Raw genomic sequence first — 25719 nt, 5'->3', positions numbered from 1 at the left:
CGAATGCTCTATGCGCCATTGACAAAACAGATCTCCTAGTTATTACTCCTTCAGGCTTACTCAGTCCGTCAATATTGCAGAACAGTTTATCTTAATTCTTGCCCCACGAGAATCCGAGGACTTGTGCCGGTCTTCAGTCTTCTTTGCTTGGTAGTGAGGAAATGCTCTCCCAACCTTTCAGCTCAAATCTAGCTTCAGCCATGATCCCAGTAGCTTTCTCCACAAATGTCTTCACTTCCTCTTCTGAGTCAACTGGCGTAACGCAGTTATCTACATAAAATGAATTACTCAGTTTCTCCGCAACCTCTCTCTGAGATGGTTTACATTGATCCAAATGGTGCTGTATGACAGCCCCCAGAATAAATGGGCTGCAGTTCACTCCAACATCCACTCTACAGTGTCTCATAACCCTTATCTTCTTCTCCTCGAGATTGTCCCACCAAAGGAACCTCAGAATATGTCTATCCCGATCGTGAACAGAGATCTGAAGAAAAGCCTTCTTAATATCTGAGATCACGCCGATCCTCCTTCGACGGAACATTTGAAGGACTGAGGGGATTAGATCTAATAGATTCGGCCCTTTAGCCAGATAGCCATTTAATAAAGGACTTCCCTTCACCTTACAAGAAGCACCAAACCATGGTCTCATACTTGTTGTCGAGTTCTCTTTGAACTCCCCGTGATGAGGTAGATAATGTCCATGTCCTTGTACTTCTTCTTCTGGAACGATTTGTGTTACTCCTTCCATTAGCCACGTTTGTAACACCTCGCCATAGTGCTCAAGTTTCCCAATAGCACAGAGTTTGGATGTCGTCTCTGCTATCCCTCGATTATACGGTAACTCTTCAACGATATTTATCCAAGGGAACTTCACTTCATATCTTCCCCCAGGATCTCTTTTCACAGTTTCCTTGAAAGGGTTTCGCACGGCGATTTGTACTTCTTCCTTTGTTCGACGTTCACAGGGATCTGTGATGCCCAAGATGTCCAAATTCCAAAGATCCGCTAATCGATAGGTGTGGGTTAGAAGCGTAGTTAGCATAGTGGCATGGGTCATAGACTCAGTTTCGGTAATAAACTTGCTCATCACAACCCATCCCGGTCTCGTTTCCATGGCGGTAAGACAACACTGCAGTTCCTTTACGGTGCCAGGGTACAGCTTTCCTAATACGTCAACTCCTAACAGTACTTCAACAGGTGGCTGTCCAACTCCCAGGTCAGTAAGATGTATCCCCTTCGCCTTTAGTTCTTTCAGCCAGGAACCACCTTTAGGGCGTGTTATGCCCCCACATATTAGGGGCTGATCCCACATCTGGACCTCACATGAAAAGTCTCCTGTCATACTCTTCAATCTAATGTTGTAGCGCTAGTGTTTTATTTCATTCGTCGAACCTCCCCCAAACAGTGTGTGTATCACTGTTTCAGAGTCAACAGCTATACATCCCATTTCCTCCGCAGTTCTCTTCAATATATAGGATCTTTGAGAACCAGTGTCAATGAGTCCTCTTACAGTGCGCAATTTTCCGTTGGTCTCAAGGTTCACTAGAAGGGTCTGAAGAAGTACTTCTGAACTCGACTGATTTGAGAGCGAAACATTCAGCACTTTCTCTGCTGTTTCTTCTGATTCTCACTCCTGCTTAGCCCCCAGTTGAGGGCATACAATCGTACAATGCGTCTTGTAACAAACAACGCACCTTACTTTGTGTTTACAGTCCCTTGCTTGATGCCCTGACTTCAAGTAGACGAAACATCCTTTCTTCTTTCTCAAGATATTTCGCTCTTTCTCCAGCGATAATCTCTGTGCCTGAAAGCACTCCTTACTTTCATGAGACTCGTCACAAAATATACAAACAACTCGAGTGTTCTTGTGTTCACAGGAGAGTAGATCCATTGCAGTTACTGGGGCTTCGTCAAGGGGCTTCTCTTTTCTTCTGTTTCTTTGGCCCTTGTCTTCACTTAATTTAAATACAGCACTTGACAGCTAGATTCTTTCTCCATTTTCTACTTCCTTCCTCAGAAACATCATCAAATGTTTTAACCGATCTCCATAAACTCACGAAGTGTTCGCTGATTTCGTAACCAGATCTTCAGAATATCTTCTGGTATGGAGGATTCTACAAGTGGAAATAGCATGGCCGCATACTTGTCCGATGAAATGCCAATATGTTCTAGCGAACGCAGGTGAGCTTTTAAGTTGTCATACAGCTAAGATAGGTCACGAGCTTTCTTGTTTTCTGCACCAGCAGCCTTCTTAGTTACTAATGATAGCAGCTCCCTTACATAATATTTCGTTAAGAGTTCCTCTCTACCAAATCTATTTCGCAGACTTTCAATGGCTTTCTCATAGTTTTCCGCGGTGGCAGGGAAACTATCCACAATCTCTCGTGCTCTTGAGCCCTCGATAGTTGCTTGAATGAGATACTGGAACTTGTCTTCGTTTTCCATCTCATCGTCCTCATGTATTCTCTTAAACTTGCTCCAAAATCTTAGAAAGTCCTTAATCTCGCCGCTAAATGTCTTTAATTGTATTTTCTCATATCTTCAACCGGTGATGAAGCATCTGACTGCATCACATTCACAAATTGTACCTGATTAACCTCAGCAAAATTATCCATCTTCACTCTCGCATGCTCCATTTTTCTCTATATTCTTCAACAGTTAAATAAACGGCCTCAAAGTTGGCGTTTTCATCCTCTAGCATCAATGACGCGACGTTAACATCTAGGTTTTGTAGGTCAGCTGCTAACCTCTCATTAGTCGCAAACTTCGCTTTCACAACTCCTCTATCGGGATTTTCGCTCTCTATTTCTTCAATAAAGTTGTCGTAAGTCTTAGTAAAAATTGCTCTTACTGCCTTGCGTCTTTTCACGGCTGTTAACATCTTACAACATTCACTTTGTTATAATAATAATAATACAAGGATAATTAGACTTACCGGTATCGGCTAAATATCACGTCGGGGGTCACCACTAATGTTAGGACATAAACAAAACTACACGTTTTATTCCTCCACTAAGTATTTATTGACACTTAACACTTGTTTCACATGTCATCGCGATTTCTCTTAGTTAAACAACAGAACAGGGATTTGGATAGAACAGGGGTTTGGATAAAGACGTCTTAGAGTTCCAAAGTTCACAGAATAAACACAGCCTGTCATCTAACACCTACTATGTAGTAGTTTATAAGGCTGAGGGTTCGATTCCTAGAAGTAAATCCATCGAAATTACATCAATTCAAAACACCTGTCGACCTAAAAAGAGTGTCGCGTAAGTAGTCGTACCTAAAATAAAGGCAAGTTAACAGTGTAGATTTCCGATCCCCCTTACAGCTCATTTTATCTGCATAATAGTACTAATTATTGATTTAAGAGGAAGTACACTTCTATTCCTCTCCCTTGTAGACAAAGTTTGAATCCTATGACTTTTTATTGTGTTAGAACAGGGTTTGAATCCACAACATTTCTGCTTAACAACAAGGGACACAGGTATCCCCGGCTAGGTAGTAATAGGTAGTATGATTTTTCATCGAAAGGGGAGGTAGCAGCCTTTCGGTAGTTGCAAGGGCGGCAGTCTGGATGATTGACTGATATGGCCTTGTAGTAATACTCAACATGGCTTAGCTGTGTTGATACTGTTACACGGCTGAAAGCAAGGGGACTCTACAGCCGTAACTAACTCCCGAGGACATGCAGCACTCTCTGTATGAATGATGTATTGATGATGGCTTCCTCCCGGGTAAAATATTCCGGAGGTAAACTAGTGCCTCATTCGAATCTCCGGGTGGGGAATACACGAGAGTGGGCGATCATTAGGAAGATGGATACTGACATTCTGCGAGTCGGAACGTGGAATGTTAGAAGTTTGAATCGTTGTGGTAGATTAGAGAATCTGAAAATGGAGATGGATAGACTAAAGTTAGATGTAGTTGGTATAAGTGAAGTGAAGTTGGCAGGAAGAACAGGATTTTTGGTCAGGCGAGTACCGAATTATCAACACAAAATCAAATAGAGGAAATGCAGGAGTCGGTTCAATAATGAATAAGAAAATAGGACAGCGGGTAAGCTACTACGACCAGCATAGTGAAAGAATTATTGCCGTCAAGATTGACACCAAACCAATGCCCACCACCATAGTGGAGGTCTATATGCCTATTAGCTCAGCGGATGATGAGGCAATCGAAAGAATATATGAAAAGATAGAAGATTAAATACAATATGTAAAAGGTGACGAGAATCTAATTGTGACGGAAGACTGGAATGCAGTGGTAGGCCAAGGAAGAGAAGATAATACAGAAGGAGAATTCGGATTAGGACAAAGGAACGAAAGAGGGAGTCGGCTGGTTGAATTCTGCACTGATCATAATTTAGTCCTTGCCAATATTAAGTTCAAACACCACAAGCGACGGCTTTATACATGGATGCGACCGGCAGGCACTGGAAGGTATCAAATAGACTTCATTATGATTAGGCAGAAATTCAGAAACCAGGTGTTGGATTGCAAAACTTTCCCAGGAGCAGACGTGGACTCTCACCACAACTTGTTGGTCATGAAATGCCATCTGAAGCTGAAGAAATTGAAGAAAGGAAAGAAATCAAAAGATGGGATCTAGACAAATTGAAAGAAAAGAGCCTGAGGGATTGTTTCAAGGAACATGTTGCAAAAGGACTAAATGAAAAGGCTGAAGGAAACACAATAGGGGAAGAGTGGATAGTCATGAAAAATGAAGTCAGCCGGGCTGCTGAACAAATGTTAGGAAGGAAGAAAAGATCAACTAAGAACCAGTGGATAACTCAGGAGATACTAGACCTGATTGATGAACGACGAAAATATACAAGAATGCTAGAAATGAAGAAGGCAGAAAAGAATACAAGCGAATAAAGAATGAAGTAGATAGACAGTGCAACGTAGCTAAGGAAGAATGGCTGAAGGAGATGTGCAAGGATCTCGAAGGTTGTATGGCCCTAGGAAAGGTAGACGCTGCATACAGGAAAATCAAGGAAATCTTTGGAGAAAGGAAATCTAGGTGTATAAATATTAAGATCTCAGATGGTATGCCGCTTCTGGGAAAAGAAGACAAAGCATAAAGGTGGCAGGAACATATCCAACAGTTGTATCAAGGTGAAGATGTAAATAATATGGTTCTGGAACAAGAAGAGGCTGTTGATGCTGATGAAATGGGAGACCCAATTTTGAGGTCAGAGTTTGACAGAGCTGTGAGTGACCTAAATAGGAACAAGGCACCTGGAACTGATGACATTCCCTCTGAATTACTGATTGCCTTAGGAGAAACCATCATGGCAAGGTTATTTCATTCAGTGTGTAAGATATATGAAACAGGAGAAGTCCCATCAAATTTTCGGCAAAATGTTGTTATACCTATTCCCAAGAAAGCCGGTGCTGACAGGTGTGAAAACTATCGCACCATTAGTTTAGTATGATGCAGAGTTGATTCCCATAGGGAACCTAAAATATTTGTCCCGAATGAGTACATTTATTATACCAATATAATGGTCCGTTATTGGACATTATAAATTTTCCAGCTAACTCATTCTTGGTTGCCTGCGTTTCGCCCTCGTGTGCTAAGTTAGGCTCGTCAGTTGGGACTTGGCAAACCACCCAAGACGCTAGGCTAGTGCATACCGTGGAGGCCACTGCATAGGCTATTTGGGTGGTGTGCTAAGTCCCAACTGACGAGCCTAACTTAGCACACGAGGTCGAAACGCAGGCAACCAAGAATGAGTTAGCTGGAAAATTTATTATGTCCAATAACGGACCATTATATTGGTATTATAAATTTACTCATTCGGGACAAATATTTTAGGTTCCCTATGGGAATCAACTCTGCATCATTTGATGGCCAGGCAGGCATCTATTTTTTGGAAATGAGACATAGCTCTCATAGTGCATTGGCACTGCTGGTGGCTTCAAATAGCCTATGCAGTGGCCTCCACGGGGAGGATCCCTCGTCGAACCCCAACACTTCTCGCTAGGAGCGACATCTCCGAGTGGAAAATCAAGCTACTCCTTACTCATTCATTTTTTCTCGGCCGGGTGGCTCACCATCTTTACCTAAGCTACCTCGGCGACTCTAAAGAGCATATTGGCTGACACCTAGTTGGTAGTCGGCTTCCCCGCCATGCTTACCTGCCTACTCCGTAACGTAACCTCGCTCTCTCCGATGACGACATCGTCCAACAAATCCGCAAGGCAGGCATTCCGGTTCATTGGGCCACACGACTACTAAACAGTTCCGGACCGTCACCAGATGTCCTTCTATATTTCCACAAAGAGGACGACGTCTTCCGCCTCCTGAACAACGGCGTCTATATTCATCACATCTTTCATAGTGTGGAAGTTACTCCTGCGTCACTCATGGATCAGCTCATAGCCACTGATTTTACTCCGCTTGCAACGGTCGCGCCACCACAGGATACTTCCTACCAGCTGCCTTCGCACCAAGTGGAATCTACGCCGTCAAGCCAGCCAACATCACACGCCGTTTCTTCATCGCCGATAACTACCACTACCACCACCATCTCCACTACAACATCAACCTTCAACCCCTCCCCTATTCCCATCACTAGGGTTACAACCAGTCATCCTGCGTCCATAATGATTTCTTCCCTCCCTCTTCCTTCAACATCCGAAGAACGTCATGCCTCATACACGCCTCCCGCAACATCTGCAGCACCGTCGTCTTCGTCGTCTTTCAACGCCGCCGAAGAAGCACCACCCTCATCGCAGTCATCACCGTCCCGACACACCATGTATAGCTGTGTGATCCGTGGAGTGGATCCTGCTCACTCAGAACAAGCCATCCTCCAACAACTTCGAGCAGAAGGCGTACCCGTCCGCCGAGTCTTCAGGATCAAGAACACCTCCGGTCTGACGTACATGGTCCGCATCCACCTCTCTACTGCCGTCGACGTTCACCATCTCATCGCCAATGGAGTCTACATCTTTGGCCATCGCTACAAAGTCGAGCCATCTCTTTCACCACCCCAACCTGTTCTACATAACTCCAACAATGTCCGTCGTCACACCCGGCCACCCCCACCATATCAACCCCCTCCACCCGTTTACCCTCCCCTCCCACCAATCAGTTTCTTCACCCCATCAGCTCCAACACTGGACATCTTGCGATTCCTAACTTCCTCCCACTATAATATCACGGCGACCCTGCACCTCCTCAATTTCCATTTACAGCTTGGAAACCTCCTCTAAACATTTCACTCCTCCCGCTCACCCTCATAACCTCAGCCCCGTAGTCATTCATCCAAATTTTCACACCGTTTTTCCCTCTTCTTCATTTCAAACATCTCACTGTTCTCTCCACATCTCCCGACCCGAGAGATCGCGACACGATCTAGGGGGCCCGCCCCGTTCTTCGGGCGGGGAATGAAAGCTTTCCAGCAGCAGCAGCCTCCACGGTATGCACTAGCCTTGCGTCTTGGGTGGTGTGCTAAGTCCCAACTGACGAGCCTAACTACGAGGGCGAAACGCAGGCAACCAAGAATGAGTTAGCTGGAAAATTTATAATGTCCAATAACGGACCATTATATTGGTATTATTAGTTTAGTATCTCATGCCTGCAAAATTTTAACACGTATTGTTTACAGAAGAATGCAATAACAAGCTGAAGCTGAGTTAGAAGATCAATTTGGCTTCAGAAGAAATGTAGGAATACGTGAAGCAATCCTGAATTTACGTATGATCTTAGAGGATCGAATCAAAAAGGACAAGCCCACGTAAATGGCATTCGTAGATCTAGAAAAGGCATTCGATAATATTGATTGGACCAAGCTATTTAAGATTCTGAAGGTGATTGTGATCAGATACGGAGAACGAAGAATTATCTACAATCTGTATAAAAATCAGTCTGCAGAGATAAGAATCGAGGGCATTGAAAAAGAAACAGCAATCCAGAAAGGAGTGAGGCGAGGCTGTAGCTTTCCCCCCTCCTTTTCATTGTTTACATAGAAGAGGCACTAAAGTAAATCAAAGAGGAATCTGGAAAAGGAATCACAATCCAAGGAGAGGAAATCAAAACCTTGAGATTTGCCGATGATATTGTTAATGTATCTGGGACTGCAGAAGATCTCGAGAAGCTGCTGAATGGTATGGACGAAGTCTTGGGTAAGGAGTACAAGATGAAAATAAATAAGTCCAAAACAAAAGTAATGGGGTGCAGTCGAACAAAGGCAGGTGATGTAGGAAATATTAAGTTATGAATTTAAGTCTTAAAGGAAGTAGATGAATACTGTTACTTGTGTAGTAAAATAACTGACGATTTCAGAGGTAAGGAGGACATAAAATGCAGATTTGCACAAGCAAGGAAGAGCTTTCTTAAGAAAAGAAATGTGCTCACTTCAAACATTGATATAGGAATTAGAAAGACGTTTTTGAAGATTTTCCTGTGGAGTGTGACATTGCATGGAAGTGAAACATGGACGATAACTAGCTCAGAACGAAAGAGAATAGAAGCTTATGAAATGTGGTGTTACAGAAGAATGCTGAAGGTGAGGTGGATAGATCGAAACACAAATCAAGAGATACCGAATCGAATTGGCGGGAGGAGATCGATTTGGCAAAATTTGACGAGAAGAAGAGATGGAATGATAGGACACATCTTAAGACACTCGTTCATTTGATTTTTGAAGGAAGTGTAGGTGGTAGGAACGGTACCAAGGTGTGAATATGACAAGCAGATTAGAGCAGATGTAGGATGCAGTAGTTACGTAGAAAGGAAAAGGTTAGCATGGAAAGGGTGGCTTGGAGAGTTGCATCAGACCAGTCTGTGGACTGATGACTCAAACACGCACAGTATGATTTTTATTCTGTTACGGTAACTAAACAGATTTTTCTCTGCGGCGTGTGTTCGAATCCCAAAAATCCATCTCTTTAGGACAAAGTGGTAAGTAAGTAGGTAAGTAGTAACTAAAATCATATTATCGGCAGTGATTAAAAAGAAGTATGTCGGAGAGAGATATACAATATTTGCAATTCTATGTGTACGGGCTGATTGCATAGAAGTGGGTTTGTATTAACAGAGAGATTAATCTTATAATATTTTGCGTTATAAATTTTTCTGTTCTGAACACTAATAGCCAACATGTTTTGTCCTGTCGGATAAAAACATACAGTATTAGCTTATTCTACAATCAATTCCAGTGTGTGCTAATTGTAACAGGATTGAGCCTGTTTTGTCTTGTCGAATAAAGACATGCATCATGTCAATTCTATATTTTTGCAATTGCATTCTGTAACTAGATTGAACCAGTTTTGTCTTGTCGGATACAGCATTTGCTTATCCTACAATATTTTTGCGTGCCGATTGTAATCGAAAACATTATTACCTTCTCCTTAAAGCATTTCCTCCTTCTGCTCCCTCCTCAATCAAAAAGCTTATGCGACGAGAACAACGCTACATGACCTAATATATCTGACTAAATTTTTATCAATTCAGGGCGGCATGTGTCCATAGGAGGAGGAATCGTGCTAACCTCAGTAACTGTAAGGAGGAGTTGCCCTTTTGCCAGGAAGAGGAGCCCTTTTGCCATATAGATCAGGAGAAGGAACCCTTTTGTAAGGAGGAGTCCTTTTGCTATACGGATTGTCGAGAATGATCTATGTCCTTAGCAGGAGGAGGAGGAAACTGTTACATTTTCAAATTCCATCGACAACGTAGTTAAGATAACAGCAGTAAGGTTAGGGTCTGAGAGGTTTGAGGAGGGCAGCTTGCTATAAGATTGTAGTATGCGAGAATGGCAGCTTGCCATAAGATTGTAGTATGTCCAGAAGAGCAGCTTGCTATAAAACTATAATCTGTTAGATAGTAGTATGTCGAGAAGGTGAGCTTGAATATAGTTAGGCCCCCTAGCTCTTTCCTCAAATACTGCTGTGTAGCTTAAGTCCCGTCAAGATAAATTTAAAATCTGTGCCGCTACGGGCATAAAGTAGTAACAGTCACGTTTATCCCCGTCAAGATAGCAGCACTGAGGTATGCCATGTATACTTGTTTAAAATATATGCCCACGTGGTTAAAGATGACGGCTGTCATCTTGACAGATGTCAAAAAAGCATGTGGTTTTTAAATTTCCCGCCACCGCGTGCATAAGGTAACAACAGTAGAGTTTAGAGCGGTTAGGATAGCAGCACTGAGGTTAGCCACGTTCACATGTTTAAAATTTCACGCCCACGTAGTTAAAAGATGGCAGCCGTCCTTGCGCAAGTGCTCCTAGGCCGTCTCATAAGAGCTTACTTATAGCCACCATCTTACGCCATTGCCCTTAGGCCGTCTCATAAGAGCGTATGTATAGCTGCCATCTTGCGCAAACGCTCCTAGGCACTCTCATAAGAGCCTATGTATAGACTCTATGTGTCGCAAGCATCCCTGGACAGTCTCATAAGAGTCATTGTATAGCCGCTATCTTGCTCAAGAGCCCTTAGGCGGTCTTTGTATTGCCGCCATCTTGCACAAGCTCCCTTAGGCCGTCTTATAATAGCCTTTGTATAGCCGCCATAGTGCCCAAGCGCCGCCTGGTCGTCTTATAAGAGCCTGTGTATAGCCAACATCTTGCGCAAGCGCCCTGAGGCTGTCTTTGTATAGCCGCCATCTTGCGCAAGCGCCCCCAGGAGTCTTGTAAGAGCCTATGTATAGCCGCCATCTTGCGCAAGCGCCCCTGGGCCGTCTCATTAAAGGCCTATGTATAGCCGCCATCGTGCGCAAGTGCCTCTGGGCCGTCTCATAAGAGCAGCCGCCGTCTTGCGCCAACGCCCCAAGGCCGACTCGAAAGAGGCTATGTATAGCTGCCATGTTGCGCAAGTGCCCATAGACCGTCTTTTTATAGCCGCTATCTTGCGTAATTTACGTCGGGAAGGGCATCTGCCCGTGAAACTGGAGTTAGGCTCCTCAATATGGTTAGGTGTGAGGTTAGGCTCGCTGTCTTAGGCGTCGGGAAGGGCATTTAGCCGTTAAAGTAAGGTTATTCCCCTCAAGATGGCGACTGTGAGGTTAGGTTTGCTCACTTGTGCAAATCCGCAAAATCGACATTGCACACGTACTATAGTAGGGGCCAGTGACCTCGGGTCAGAACCCGCATAGTTACACTACTAGACCTCGTGTGCTGACTCAACAATAAAGAAGCTGACGCTATGGCTTCGAACTCTCACTGCTCCACTACTTTTGCTGAAACAATGGAATACGCAAGGGAGCAAATCCTTGAACTAGAGAAGCAAGCAGCTAAAACAGTTCTTCTTCACTTCTTCGAAAATTCCAAAATCATGACAAATACCCACATAAATACCTCAAAGTCCAAGAACAAAAGATTCACATAGTAAAGGAATTCAAGTATCTCGGAGAATGAATTAGTTGGAATGCAAAGCAACGGAGTCCAGGAAAAATAAATTTGAATTGGCCTTACAACTAACAAGAGATACATACTACAAGAAGTCCCTTTTTATGGGTTCGAAAATTATAAATTATAAAGGTCATTAAACCAGAAGCACTATACGCAGCAGAAACCCAAACGTGAATTTCAAAGGCCAGATGAAGAAACTCGAGCTAAACGAAGGTACAGTTTTAAGAAAGATCAAAGGAATAAAATTTCTGGATAATAAGATAATGTACATCAAGATTAACCAAACAAATCTTTGACTATTTCCGTAACCGCAAAACAAAACCCAACTGGTTTAAAGAAACTGAAAAAGACCTCGTAGAATTAAAAATTACGGATAATTCACTATTCGATCGACCAGCTAAATTAATAAGTAAAGACGAGAATATAAGGTTCCAAGACAAATCTACATTAAAAGCCAAACACATTATATCGGAAGACGACAGGAAACGAAGATAAGAAACAATGGAGAAATACTGGGAACTAAGAAACGATGATTGATTCCACGTACGCGAAAGAGGGTGAAACGAAAGAGCAAAATAATAATAATAATAATAATAATAATAATAATAATAATAATTGTACCGGGGGTACACATTCCGCGGGCAGTTAAACTGCGTGCCTTGTATGACGCCATCTATCCAAACAAACAACTGGTGTATTACAAGCTACTTTCGTATTAAACATGTTTGATGTCTCTACCATCGTTTTAATTGTTTCTTCTAGAGGAACGAGCTCTAATTATTGTATAAACTAATCTTTATTTTTTATGTTGGCAAACCTTAGGTTTTGAAGGTTGTTTTGCTTATGTATGAAAATTGTCAACACTTCAGCTGGTTCCTTCTTCAATAGTAATCAACCTGTCGGAAACTTGTAAATATTGTCTCTAGCCGATTAAAATTGGGGGTGTGTACTGTCATGCAACCTATCAATAAAGAGTTCTGGATGCTTCCCCTCAAAAATACTGGAAGAGATGGGCGCATTTTCTGAATTGTTCCACTGTGAGTAGGGTGTATTTACGAGAACGAGGGCGTAGAGGCGCGGGCGGCGTTAGGAAGGCCCAGCAACTCAAGGTAATGGCAGAATTTTCATAGATATGTAATAGCTCCTGCAGATAGTTTAATAGGAACGTGTTAATCTCTTTTCATTTCTAAATTTCGCGGTTATATGTAGAATTTTCGGTAAGTCTGAGGACTCTAGCGTAATCCCTACTTGGAAATATGTAATGTAAGAGGAGCAAAGAGTGATTACTCCCTGTCAATTCCCATTCACCTTGGGGTGACTGCAGTTTTAAAAACCTCTAAATTTCTGTAATCATATTCTGCTTTAATATTTATCCGCTGTAGAATAGGCTTAGCCTCTGTATCAATGGGCCATAAGTCCACTTAGGGTTTTATCTGTTTGTATAAGCAGGGCAAGTGTTTTGCCTCCTAGCTTTTGTTTATGGCCAGTCATATTAAATCGTTCCTTTTTATATTCTTTTTACATTCATTTTTACATTTACATTCTTTTGTAGTCTTTTTCCATTTCATTTCATTTCTTTTTTCGTTTTCATTCCTTCTACGTTTTACATTCCTTTTATATTTACATTATACAGTAATTTACATTTTACATACCACTGTGAAAGAAAAACTCAGCTCATCGGCCACCTGATGGTGCACCACGCTAATGAATGAATGAATTAATGAATTAAAACGACATTCAACAGGCAACTTAGTATGAGAAATTGTGCCCCTGAAAATGTATTGGTGAGTGTAGAGATTATTTTTTGGGGCGGGGGGCTTAGTTCCCTTTTGGGAACAGTGAAACATGTAACTGTTGAGCAATAGATAAGCCCACATCGGGGCAGTGGTGTGTAATTACTTTAACTGAGGACAACCGATAGGTTGTCAGTGCGCCATGAAAAAATTGATGCCTCTGCGAATCTGGACTATGATACAGTTGGAGCGCAGGCTCCTACGAAGTGTACACCTGGAGCTTTTCTAGCTCTTATAAAATTCTGTAACTGGCAAGAGTACTAACACTCTTTTGTATGTAAATCAATCAAACTATTAACAACTGTAAATTTTGTACCTGATTTTCGGACTTTTAAGTTCTTGTTATTGCTAGAGCTGCCAAGCTCATTAATATTGGTGTTGTTTGTTCAAATTTTCTATTTATGAATCCTTTAAATTAGAAAAACAATGAAAGAAATTAAATTTAAAAATTTGTTGTGGTAAGTTCTGCTCTAGTTAATTCCTTGCCCACCAATTCATCCCAAGCGGTTCTTATCCCTCGCCAATCCACGATATTTCCTTAACAACAACAACAACAACAACAACAACAACAACAATAATAATAATAATAATAATAATAATAATAATAATAATATCTTCGTCTTTCATCATTACGATATTATTGGGCTTTAAGAACTTACCACTTTTCTTTAGAACCAAGGTCCTGCTATGTTATTTTGTTAATGTTATTGTATTTTCTCTATAACACCAAACTCCCTGTCGCAGGCCGTGTACTGTACGAATGCCCTGAAATCAGAAATTTCAAGTCCACGGAATCTAAATAGTTCTGTATACGATGTACATAGATACCGTCACTATATTTTGATTTGCACATTTTAATTGACACGTTTATGGCACAAGGCAAGGGAGGTACTACGTTCTCTGTGTACATGAAACCTAAAGCTTAACATCATCTGTTAGTGAATACTCTAATTTACTATCGTTGGGCAGTATTAGTGTTCACAGAGGATGGTTTCCCAGTTGTATTTCCTCTTAAAACAGTTATTCTGCAGTCGCTTAAGTGCGGCCAGCATCCAGTAATCGGGAGAGCCCCACTGTCGGCAGCCCTGAAGATGATTTTCCGTGGTTTCCCATTTTCACACCAGACAAATGCCGGGGCTGTACCTTAATCAAGGCTACGGCCGCTTCCTTCCACTTCCTAGGCCTTTCCTATCCCATCATCGCCATGAGACATATCTGTGTCGGTGCGACGTAAAGCAAATAGCAAAAAGAAACAGTTATTGACAGTAAATTTCCTTTGGTTGCTAATTCGAGAATGTTGTGGCTTATCAAAGAACGCATTGGTCACTGCACTTCAGATAACGGTGAGGTCATTGATTAGGCAGGGTAAGAAAGTGTTATAACTTTTAGCGAGCAACTTAGCTACGTGTGGATGCACAATTTTTTGACGAAATGGGTTCAAACCCCTCCGTCCACAGGCCTGAATGTTTCTCGGTAGTTTTCTCCACTTAGAGGGCGTCTATATCTCTCTCGTTTAGCTTACGTTGCTGGATTCCCAGCCGGAAGGCTCAGGTTCGAATCCCAGTCAATTGTGTGCTGAAATTTCCATCTCAAAAACTAATGAGGCTTCGGCGAGGGGTAACCAATATTAAAACACATATTTGTTTAGCTTATGGACCACCTATACCCAGATGAGCATAACAAATACCTACATTTACAGGTACCGGTATACGTAACTCCTCTGTAATGTATGAAAATGACCTCTTCGGACAATTCGTAACATGGTCTGATGCGCATCACCTTAGTCACACGTGGGGGAAGGTCGCACGCCGCATCATCCATGACTTGTTCGGAATCTGCTGAGGGATACCTGGGTTCGCCCTGCTAGATCAAAGGAGTAGCGTAACGAAACTGTTGAAATCTTTCGTCTGGGAAGACGTGGGAGAAAGGAGACGTACTCGACTAAGCGCTATGTTCTGAGCGGTCAGTGGACAGATGGTGTGGAATGACATTAGTAGACGAATAAGTTTAAGTGGTGTCTTTAAAAATACGAAAGATAAAGATAAAGAGGACAAACTGGGGCAAACATTCGTTTATAGGAAGGGGAGTTAGGGATTAGAATAACTTGCCAAGGAAATATTCAGTAAGTTTGCAGTCCTTTGCAATTATTTAAGAAAAAAACTAGGCACACGACAAATAGGGAATCTGCCACCTGGGTGACTACCCTAAGTGCAGGTGATTGATTGATTGATTGATTGATTGATTGATTGATTGATTGATTGATTGATTGATTGATTGATTGATTGATTGATTGATTGATTGATTGATTGATTGATTGATTGATTGATTGATTGATTGATTGATTGATTGATTGATTGATTGATTGATTGATTGATTGATTGATTGATTGATTGATTGATTGATTGATTGATTGATTGATTGATTGATTGATTGATTGATTGATTGATTGATTGATTGATTGATTGATTGATTGATTGATGTGGAGGTGCTGAGCATTAAATACAGATTGCCTTTTCTGAGAAATCTAACTGCGCCGTTCCTAACTCATCACTAAGACAAAGCGGGGTAGTCTTTGATCGAACTGGTGAAGGACTGTCGAATATACCAGGTGATACGCATTTAACTCTTACTAGACGCATGATTGTCTCTTGTAGGACACAGGGGAATAATTTAATCCAGTTATTTCCAGTAACACGACGTTGGTGTAAAGAAAGATAATAATCACATTAAAGAGATCATAAATAAAGGTTATACATATTTCTTCATATAGTTATGAGGGTATTCAAGGGTTAATGATGCAAAGGAGAGAGTGTATAATTCTCTGGTAAGACCGCAATTCCACTGAATGGGACCGACACCAGGTTTACTTGATATGTGAACTGGAAAAGATCCAAAGGAAAGCAGCACGATTTTATTTGATTTCCGACAAAGGAGTAGTGTTGAAAACTTTGGGCTGGGAAGACTTGGCAATTGGGGCAAGAGCTGACGACTAAGCAGTATGTTCCAAGCTGTCAGTGGAGAAATGGCGTGGAATGACATTAGCAGATAAATATCTTCAGTGGATTTCTTACCTTTCTTTATAAGTTGCTTTGCGTCGCACCTACACGTATAGGTCATATGGCGACAATGGGCTAGGAGTGGGAAGGAAGCGATCGTGGCCTTATTTAAGGTACAGCCCGGTGTGAAAATGGGCAACCACGAAAAACCATTCTGGGCTGCCGATAGTGGGGTTCCAACCCATTATCTCCCGATTACTGGATACAGGCCGCACTTAAGCAACTGCAAAGTGAATGTTTTAAAGGTGGGAAATATAATCTGAAAGAAAACGGAATTCAAGAGGACAAATTAGGGCAAATATCAATTTATAGGACTAGGAGTAAGGGATTGGAATAAATTATCACGGGAGATTGTTCGATAAATTCCCAAGTACTTTAAAATCATGCCACCTGGGAGACTGACCTAAATGCAGATCAATAATGAAATGTTTTACAAAATCTTCACTGAACGTCAACGCCTGACATATCAGTTGACGTATACCATACAACAAAGTATTTTATGTGCCAGAACCTCATTTTGTTTCTACGTTAAAAAAATGTAACATAATGCTGAGCACTGCGTAATGTCAACATTTTCCTTGCAAAACCCACTGCAATGTTATGTGCAAATATGGAATGTGTACCAGGTGTATGCATAAGTGTTTTCCTGTTTTTGTTTTAAAGAAAACGCGCAATTTTCAAGGGGAATTAATTTCTTGTTTATTCAAAATTTTGACCATGCCAGAAGAACTGCTTGTCTTTTGCGCCAAACCATTCGTCGAGCAATTTTCCAATTGCCTCGAAATTGCTGAAATGCTGGTCTGCGAGCGCGTGCCCCATTGATGCGAAGAAGTGATAGCTGGCGCCAGGTCAGGGCAGTACAGCGGGTGCGGAAGAATGTCTCATCCAAGCGATTTCAAGGTGTCTTTCACTGGTTTTGCTGCGTGAGACGGCGCATTGTCGTGTAACAAAATCACTTTGCCATGTCTTCTGACCCATTCCGGTCGTCCTTCGATTAATACGTGATTTAAATTAATCATTTTTGGTGATAGCGTTGTGCATTAACAGTTTCGCTGGGCTTCAAGAGTTCAATACCACTCTGGTCCCAGCAGACACTGACCACGTTTAAATAGTCGGAAACATGTTTCACATGTTCTAACCGATGGAGCGTGTTCACCATATATATTTTACCAGCAAACGATGACTTTCCACAGCCTTCTACTTTTGATTAAATACTTCGCTAGAAAAGCAATGCGTGCCGCAAATGTCCTTTTTCAGGCACAAACGTCGACATGATCACTGAGAGATACAACACAGACCCTAGTGTTTGGCGGACTCAGCTTGCGTGGGTTGGTAGGTTAATGTCAGACGGAGAAACTGACGTATGTGTCAAATTCATACGCTGCGTACTGTTCGCTGGCGCCATCTATTAGTGAAACCGGAAAATACTTATGCATAAAAGTGGTATATAAGTAACGTGCATGGCCTAGAAGTACATAATAAAATTGCAGTCACTGTTTAAAAATGCACAGTAAGAAATCGAATGAAGTAGGCGGTTGTGGTGAGGTTCAAGTAGGTTAGGATGAGCGGGCACTCTGGGAGCGAGCTACAAGCTGCCCCGTGGCCATGACGGACACAATTGGCCAGACGCAAAGAAGAAATATGTTGGAAAGTGGAGCACAGATGAGCCTCATGCCGTCCTTCACCTGGCCTTCACGTACAGTTATGTTACGTTATGTTCCTTTCGCTCTCCCACGACAGTCTGTCCCCGCTACCTTGACATTTCATTGTCCACTGGTAATCAGCTGTAGACACTGATCGGCTAATAAACTGGTCAGTATTTTGTGAATGCCTCATTTTCCCTTTCTTTACATATAATTTCCCTCCCTCAGAATCACAGATAACACTTTTCAACATTTCTGGATCTCCAGTATCAATCAATCAATCAATCAATCAATCAATCAATCAATCAATCAATCAATCAATCAATCAATCAATCAATCAATCAATCAATCAATCAATCAATCAATCAATCAATCAATCAATCAATCAATCAATCAATCGATCAATCAATCAATCAATCAATCCATCAATCAATCAATCAATCGATCGATCAATCAATCAATCGATCGATCAAACAATCAACCAATCAATCAATCACCAGTGATCTGCATTTAGGCCAGTCGTTCAGGTCGCTGACTCCCTCTCTTTTCTTAAATAATTTCAAAGAATATGGAAATTTATCGAAGGCTACCCTTGGTAAATTATTTGAATCCCTAACTCCTCTTCTTAAAAAGGAATATTTTCCCCAGGTTGTCCTTTGAATTCCAACTTTATCTTAATATTCGGATCTTTGTTACTTTTAAAAACACAACCCAAACTTATTCGTCCATTAATGTCTTTCCACGTCATCTCCCTACTAATAACTCGGAACATACCGCTTATCCGAACGGCTCGTCTCCTTTCTGTTAAGTCTTCCCAGCCCAAACGTTGTAACGCTACTCCTCTGTCGAAAATAACCCTGAACTAATCGAGCTGCTTTTATTGGATATTTTCCAGTTCTCGTATCCTGGTGAGCGTCCCATACACTGGAACCATACTTTAATTGGGGTCTTACCAGAGACTTATATGGCCTCTATTCACATCCTTACTGCAACCACTAAATACCCTCACAACCATGTGAAGAGATATGTAACCTTCACTTATGACCTCGGTAATGTGATAGATATTGTCCGAATTAATCAATAGGCTATATTTGATCAAAACAAGTTTTCTGAAGAGAATAGTGGAATTAGCTAAGAGTATATCACATTGCATAATGTAGATTCTACATTTATCATGTTCACAGCGGAGAACCATCGCCTTGCGCGTGATTTGACAAAAATGACAACGTAGAGCTCCTTAAAATTAATTTGGAAAATAATTCCACAATATTCTTCATTGACTGTAATTCTTTTAGATCCAAGCAAAGCGAAGAATAGTCTATGATCTCGATTTACAACCGTTAAAGTTTCCTCGGTCTTCATAGTACACCTACCAATCTTTCAAGTTAATATCTTGCTGACTTTGAATTGTCCAAAACACACCTGCCTATTATTTCTGATATGCAATTGTTTCAGAAGAACCACTTTCATTAATGTTCACCAACACATTTGTTACAAGGAAGAACACAGAGCAATCGAAAGGAAAGGATAAAACATGCTCAGTGCATTGTAGTCACCAGCTCTGGCAACACGATAAGTTACTTGTTTAACCGCGCGTTGTAGTCGCCGGATGGGTTCTCTCAACTCTCATGCAGATGTGGATGCCCACATCTATAGGATCAATTGTTTCTGTTAAAAGTGCACCTACGAGGAATTTTCTATTTTATTTTTAACAAGTTACTTAACGTCGCACCGTCTCATGGCGGCAATGGGAGAGGAAAGTGCTGGGAGTGGGAAGGAAGTTGCCGTGGCGTTAATTAAGGCACGGTCCAAGAATTTGGCTGGTGTGAAAATGGTAAACTAAGTAAAACCATCTTCAGGGCTGCCAACAGTGGGATCCGAAACCACTATCTCCCTAATACTGGATACTGACCGCACTTAAACGAGGAATTTATAAAATAACATGCGCTGATACTCTTTTGAGAGATTGTATATTCATAATACGAAATTATTTCGTCCAGGACACGTTTAGGAGCTATTTTCAACAATATTATATCAATGATGGAAAATAATTCGATACGTCACAAATTAAGAATAAAATGTTCCAACTTGACTCTAAAATCGTTTTAAATATACCGTGCTGAGATAACGAGTGGAATTTGTTGGTTTAGAGGTAAAACTCAATAAGTAACATTTTCATGGTCCTGAAATAATGGCGTTATTCCTCGTCGTAACTGAACCAGAAATGCAGATGGTGATTTCTTCTAAAATAAAAAAATGGGATAGAGCCTTCCTATACATTTGATGACCTCTTCATGAGGGAGGAAAGAAAAATGTATCTGAAACCACATATAACTCAACCTCAACCAAAAGTACACTTGGTGATTTTCACCTCTAAACCAAAGATTTAGTAATTTTATAGAATGTTTAGAAATCTCCTAAATATTTTAGCACGCCTTTTAGTGAGAACTTTTTAAAATTAAAATTTCAATCAAATGGAACTAATAAACTGTGTAGAACTACAGTAAACCGTATTTAGGAAATGGTAACCAGTCTATTAAGTATAATTAAAGTATAAATTGAACATTATTATTATTATTATTATTATTATTATTATTATTATTATTATTATTATTATTATTATTATTATTATTATTATTATTATTATTAATGTAGGCCCAATGCCTTTCACGGCTTCCATCCATCGTCTTCTTTATCTACGTCTCTCTACCATAGGGACGCTATTCATGTGATATCTGCTTGGGTTCATACCTTCCACATTATTTCTCCTCAAGAGTGCGGGTTCCACTTATACTTTCAGACAGAAGTCTCCATTTTAAATCGTTTCTATATGCGAGTATCCTTCCTTCACACGTTTTGATGTGCCCCCGCCCCCAGAACCGAGCGTCCTCTCCATACAACAGAGTTTGTACAGCCATAAAACTGGAGCTGTATATTTTCTTTCTTGCTCTTTTTCGAAGGTATTCTTCCGATTGGCTTGGCTATCACATCTCAAGTCACTAGCAGTTAAAATGTTGAATAGGTAAATTGTCAAGCACTATTTTTGTTCTTGCCTCGAAGTGACATGTATTTATTTTTAGAAACTCAGCTAAACCATTTATTTAGCTAAAAGAGTGGCTGATCGTCTGCAAGAGAGCTGTAGCTGAGGCAGGCGCCAGGCGAATGTGGCTCTCGCTGCCACTCAAGGAGAACAACGTTCTCATTCATTTGTGCCTGCTCCGGACAGGCGTGGTCGACATCACCATCTATCGATCAGTCCTGGGGATTACAGTCAAAATATGTTCAAAGAGAGAGATTATTCTCTTCTTAAATAAAGCTAACAGTTAATCAGTAAGTCAGTCAGTCAGAACTTTGTCTTACATAATAATGTTATGTAGTAGGCATATTTCTTCCTCTTTTAATGGCTTCTTCAGTGCGATTCTTTACATGATTTACTGTAGATGGGCAACATAAATAGAACAACATTGATAAATTCAAAAAACTTGCCTGAAGTTGTTTTTGATGGATCCACTATTTTTCACAAGCCAGAGCAACATGTAGCTTCTACTGAAGTCTAAGTCTCATTTATGGTTGCGATACTTGAGGCTTCCATCTGCCACAGTATAACAGAACTTCGAAATTAGCACGAAGGTATCCTACAGTAGGTGGCGTTAAAATGCTCGAGCACGTTTATCTATGGGATAGTTTAATATTTGGCACGATTTTTTCAGCGCTGGTATGACAATTTCGTCTCGTAAAAGATTGAGATATTTCGAATAACTTCCGAAATGATTCAAAGAATTTAGAAATCCCACACTGAGTAATTATTAGAAGACCTATTATTTCTAGATGTTTCAGATTATATTTTTCCTATTGTTGTCTTTTGCACCACAGTGTAAGAATGTCGATTGCTCAAGCCATGAGACAGCGTGGATGAGAGGTTCACTGCATTTCTACCGATGACTATAATCGGAGGACTGACAGCATAGCTATCAACAGGAAGGACAGTAAAGCAGTGGTCTTAGATGCCACCGTTCGCCTTGAAAGAGACTCAAATCAAGCTCTGGATGTGGACCTAGAGGAGCAAGTTATGTATGTACTGTTCTCGCCTTACCTATCAACAAAGTATAAAATACCCATCGATCGGCAAATTGTCAGAGGACTGCTATTCGGAGCAAGAGGCACCCTCCCAGGTCAGACATCGACCTTACTACAAAATTTGAAAGTCCATTCTGCGAAATAGAAAATAAAGTAATACAGATTTTATTTTTTTGCTAGTGTGCACCGACACATAGGTCTTATGGCGACGATGGGATAGGAATGGGAAACCTCGGAAAACCATCTTCAGGGCTGCTGACAGAGGGATTCGAACCCATTATCTCCCGGACGCTAGCTCACAGCTGCGCACCCTTAACCGCACGGCCAACACTCCCGGTAATACAGATTCTTAGGATCTCTCAACAAATCATTCATTTCTGTGCCTGTACTGTACCTGAGAGCGTGATTAACATTCCTCTCCCACTCCCCCTGGAAGAAAGAAGATAACAACAACATTAACAAGCAAAATTTCTACTTTTTGATGTTTTTAAACTCTATTGAAATTGTAACTGTATTCCGGAACCGAATGGTCACCCTCATTGGAGGATGGACGATTTATTTCTTTAATAAACCTCGGTCTCAGCATTTACTTCTTCTGGCTGATTTCTTTCAGTTTCAAGTCTAATTGTTTGATCTATAATAAATCTTTACCCAGCGACATTATTATTCAAAATAATTTAAATCTTTAAAGCTAAGGTAATTTAAAAATAATATATTGTTTTCTCGTCTTTTCAGTATACTAAACATCCTCAACGTTATGGATCCCATAAGTGTCTTTGAAAAGGCGTGCTAGGGAAATGAGGAATGAGGTAGTTCGCCGTTGCTTTTCTCGCCGAGCCAAACGTTGCTATAACCCATGAATCTGCCAATCCCACTGAAATGCAAGCATCAACCGACCGTATGAGCAACATTTTCGAACCATTCATCCCAGAGGCTGGCTGGATAAGCTGTCATTATTAACGTCGCTCATATCTCGGTCACTTTCATGTTGTCAAAGCCAAGGATGAGACTGAAACAGGTCAATGAAAGCAAAAGTTTTATTCTGGCCCACAGCAGAAGACATAGTGCACGACAAACAGCAGACATCTCTTCGATATACTGACCTAAAAGTGTTGTACATATTTACTTAACATCACTATCCAAAGCTGAAGTCCAACATACGGAACTTACTTTAAATGGCACAAAGTATCGAACACCGGACATTTCAACCAATAATGGGTGGCACTTTACTGGCACGAACTCTTCAAAAATAAAACATTATGTGGTTATTATCAGAAATGTAGAATTGGAAGCTGAAACCTGTTCAAGGGTATTTTGGGGCTGAGCTTTGATATAACAAAATAAATTAAACGATTAGTTGAATGTCGACCGATTAGTCGCTTTTGGTACTAAATTACACAATATAGGTGATGAGAAACTGCAACAAGTTCTATAAAAATGGAATTTGGAATCAGCTTTAAATTGCTTCGGAGTATGCGAAAGTAAAAACATTGTGCCGAACTCCCCTTGGCACAGAACATTACGTCGGTCAGAGCCTAACATTATGTTGTATGCAGCTGTCCCAGGCTTCATAAAATTTGATCATATTAGGTGCAACAAGTTTTTGGTTAACGTACACAGACAGTTGTTATCTTCTCCCTGAAGCTGTAGTCAGGTGAAGGGACGGGAAGTGTTATGATCCAAACAAATGCTCACAGTTTGTTAGCGTAGCGCACTGACCATTGCTGGTCCCTTTAGAATGAGGTCATTGAACAGACAGCCACTAAAAGACTCAGTTATGCTTTACTTTTAGTGTTTCCGAAATACTCGTTCGTCTAATGAGTGGTCAGGTCCGTCACTAACTGCTTTGAATGCTGCCCGCGTTCCATTCTCAACCAGGTCAGAAGTTGAATCTCTATTATCTTTATTTTATTTCCTATAGCTGGGAAACTGTTCTTATTTAATGTTGTAAACATTTCTCAGTAGACAAAGTATGCTAAATATTAATAAAAACGTAAAAATAAGCATTTTCCTCAATTATGCCGAACGTTGAAGACCATACGGCCCGGAAAGGCTTTAAATTATCAGACTTGGATATCTCTATCAAATTAAAGAAACAAATTTCGAAAATCACTTGCGGCCTAAATGCATTTTCGGAAAAACAGCCTAAAATCGCTTGTTTCCTTACTCGTTTCCTTTTCGATTCATATCCTAGCCAAATTAACTTATTTACATAATTCTGTTTGTAATGTGCTCCTTGGTTTTTTGACTTTTTTGAAAACTGTCCACGCCGAATATAGTTATAAGGGCTTAAGTGAAACAATGCATTGACTCACATTAGCGCTCGAAGTGGTGCTTAAGTGAAACAATGCATTGACTCACATTAGCGCTCGTAGAGGTGGAAAAAGGCAAACTGCTAATCTAATCGATCGGATAGCGATCATTAAGAAAAGGATTGTAATTTTTAGAAAGAAATAAAGAATACATTCTCATACCGTACTTTATTATATTTTACCTAACATTCATAGCTCATATCCCTTGGAAGTTTTCAACATTGAGTTGCTTGCCTGAAGGCCTAGAACTGTGGATGTTTGTGACGTATGCAACATTATATTTATTCTTAGATGGGGTCCCATCCTCATCACCGGTTTTAATTGGAAAGATGCACATGAGGGTCCAACATCATTATTATTATTATTATTATTATTATTATTATTATTATTATTATTATTATTATTAATAATAATAATAATAGTATTAGTATTATTATTATTATTAAAATATTATTATTATTGTTACGGAGATATCCGTGGTAGTCAGAGGTGAATGAAGGTGCGGGCTGGAATAGGTCTCAACTACAAAATTAAAGTTAATTTAAAACTTTAACAAAGGTTATATTTTCTTTTCAAAATCAACAAATAACAGATAACAACATTTAACAATTTCCACTAGGTGAAATAACAACGAAAGGCAGGTACAAAATAATTTTACCCGTTCAGGGGTTTTTTACAAGGTTTTGGGCTTCGAGCCCCACAGTCACAATCCTTGAGCTATTAGCCCAACTTTACCAAGGTACAAAATTGAACAAAGGGGCAGAAAACCCCATCATGCCAAGGAGCACTTGCTCCTAATTACAATGTTAAGCCTCCTAGAGGCACACAGAGATCAAATTTAGGAAAGAGCAGACCTGCTCTCAATAGTTCAAGCCTATCAGGAGGCCATAAGCAGACCTTACACTCAACTGCCCTTAAGGCATACTTATAAATAAACAGGGGCAACTTGTACCCATTCTACTGGGCCTCAAATTAAAAAAATAATATATTAATTTAAACGGACCTAAATACAAAGGGAATGGACGCGAGAACTTGCGCTCCTAAATACACACATTAAAACCTAAGAGGCACTAGGCCGATAATACAGGGGCTAATCCCAATCTATGGAGGTGACTCGTATGAGGAATCTTAACACATTAACGAAGCATAGAAACGGTTATGAAAACGTAGTCACCTCAATTTCAAAATGAAGGGGAGCTCGAGAGGGTAAATCACTCTCTATCCCCGTGTTACAGTAAAAGAGATTTGTAGTTTACATAGACTGAAAAGGAGTTTACATTTTAAAGTGGTAGGTTACATATTAAAGGTTTCGAACCTTCCCCGAGAGTTAAACTGCTGAGTTAGCAAGATATAAAGATGTTAAGAGGCCATTACCTTGATGAATAACTGCTGCCTGAAGAACGGGGCCTTTCCCGCCCCCTGCTACATATCCACACACTAAACTAGATGTTACTGAAGTGGCGCAGAGACAAGAAA

This window comes from Anabrus simplex, chromosome 1, assembly GCF_040414725.1.
Source record: "Anabrus simplex isolate iqAnaSimp1 chromosome 1, ASM4041472v1, whole genome shotgun sequence".
Taxonomy (NCBI): domain Eukaryota; kingdom Metazoa; phylum Arthropoda; class Insecta; order Orthoptera; family Tettigoniidae; genus Anabrus; species Anabrus simplex.
The sequence above is the reverse complement of the archived record's forward strand: the minus strand, read 5'-3'. Positions refer to the sequence as shown.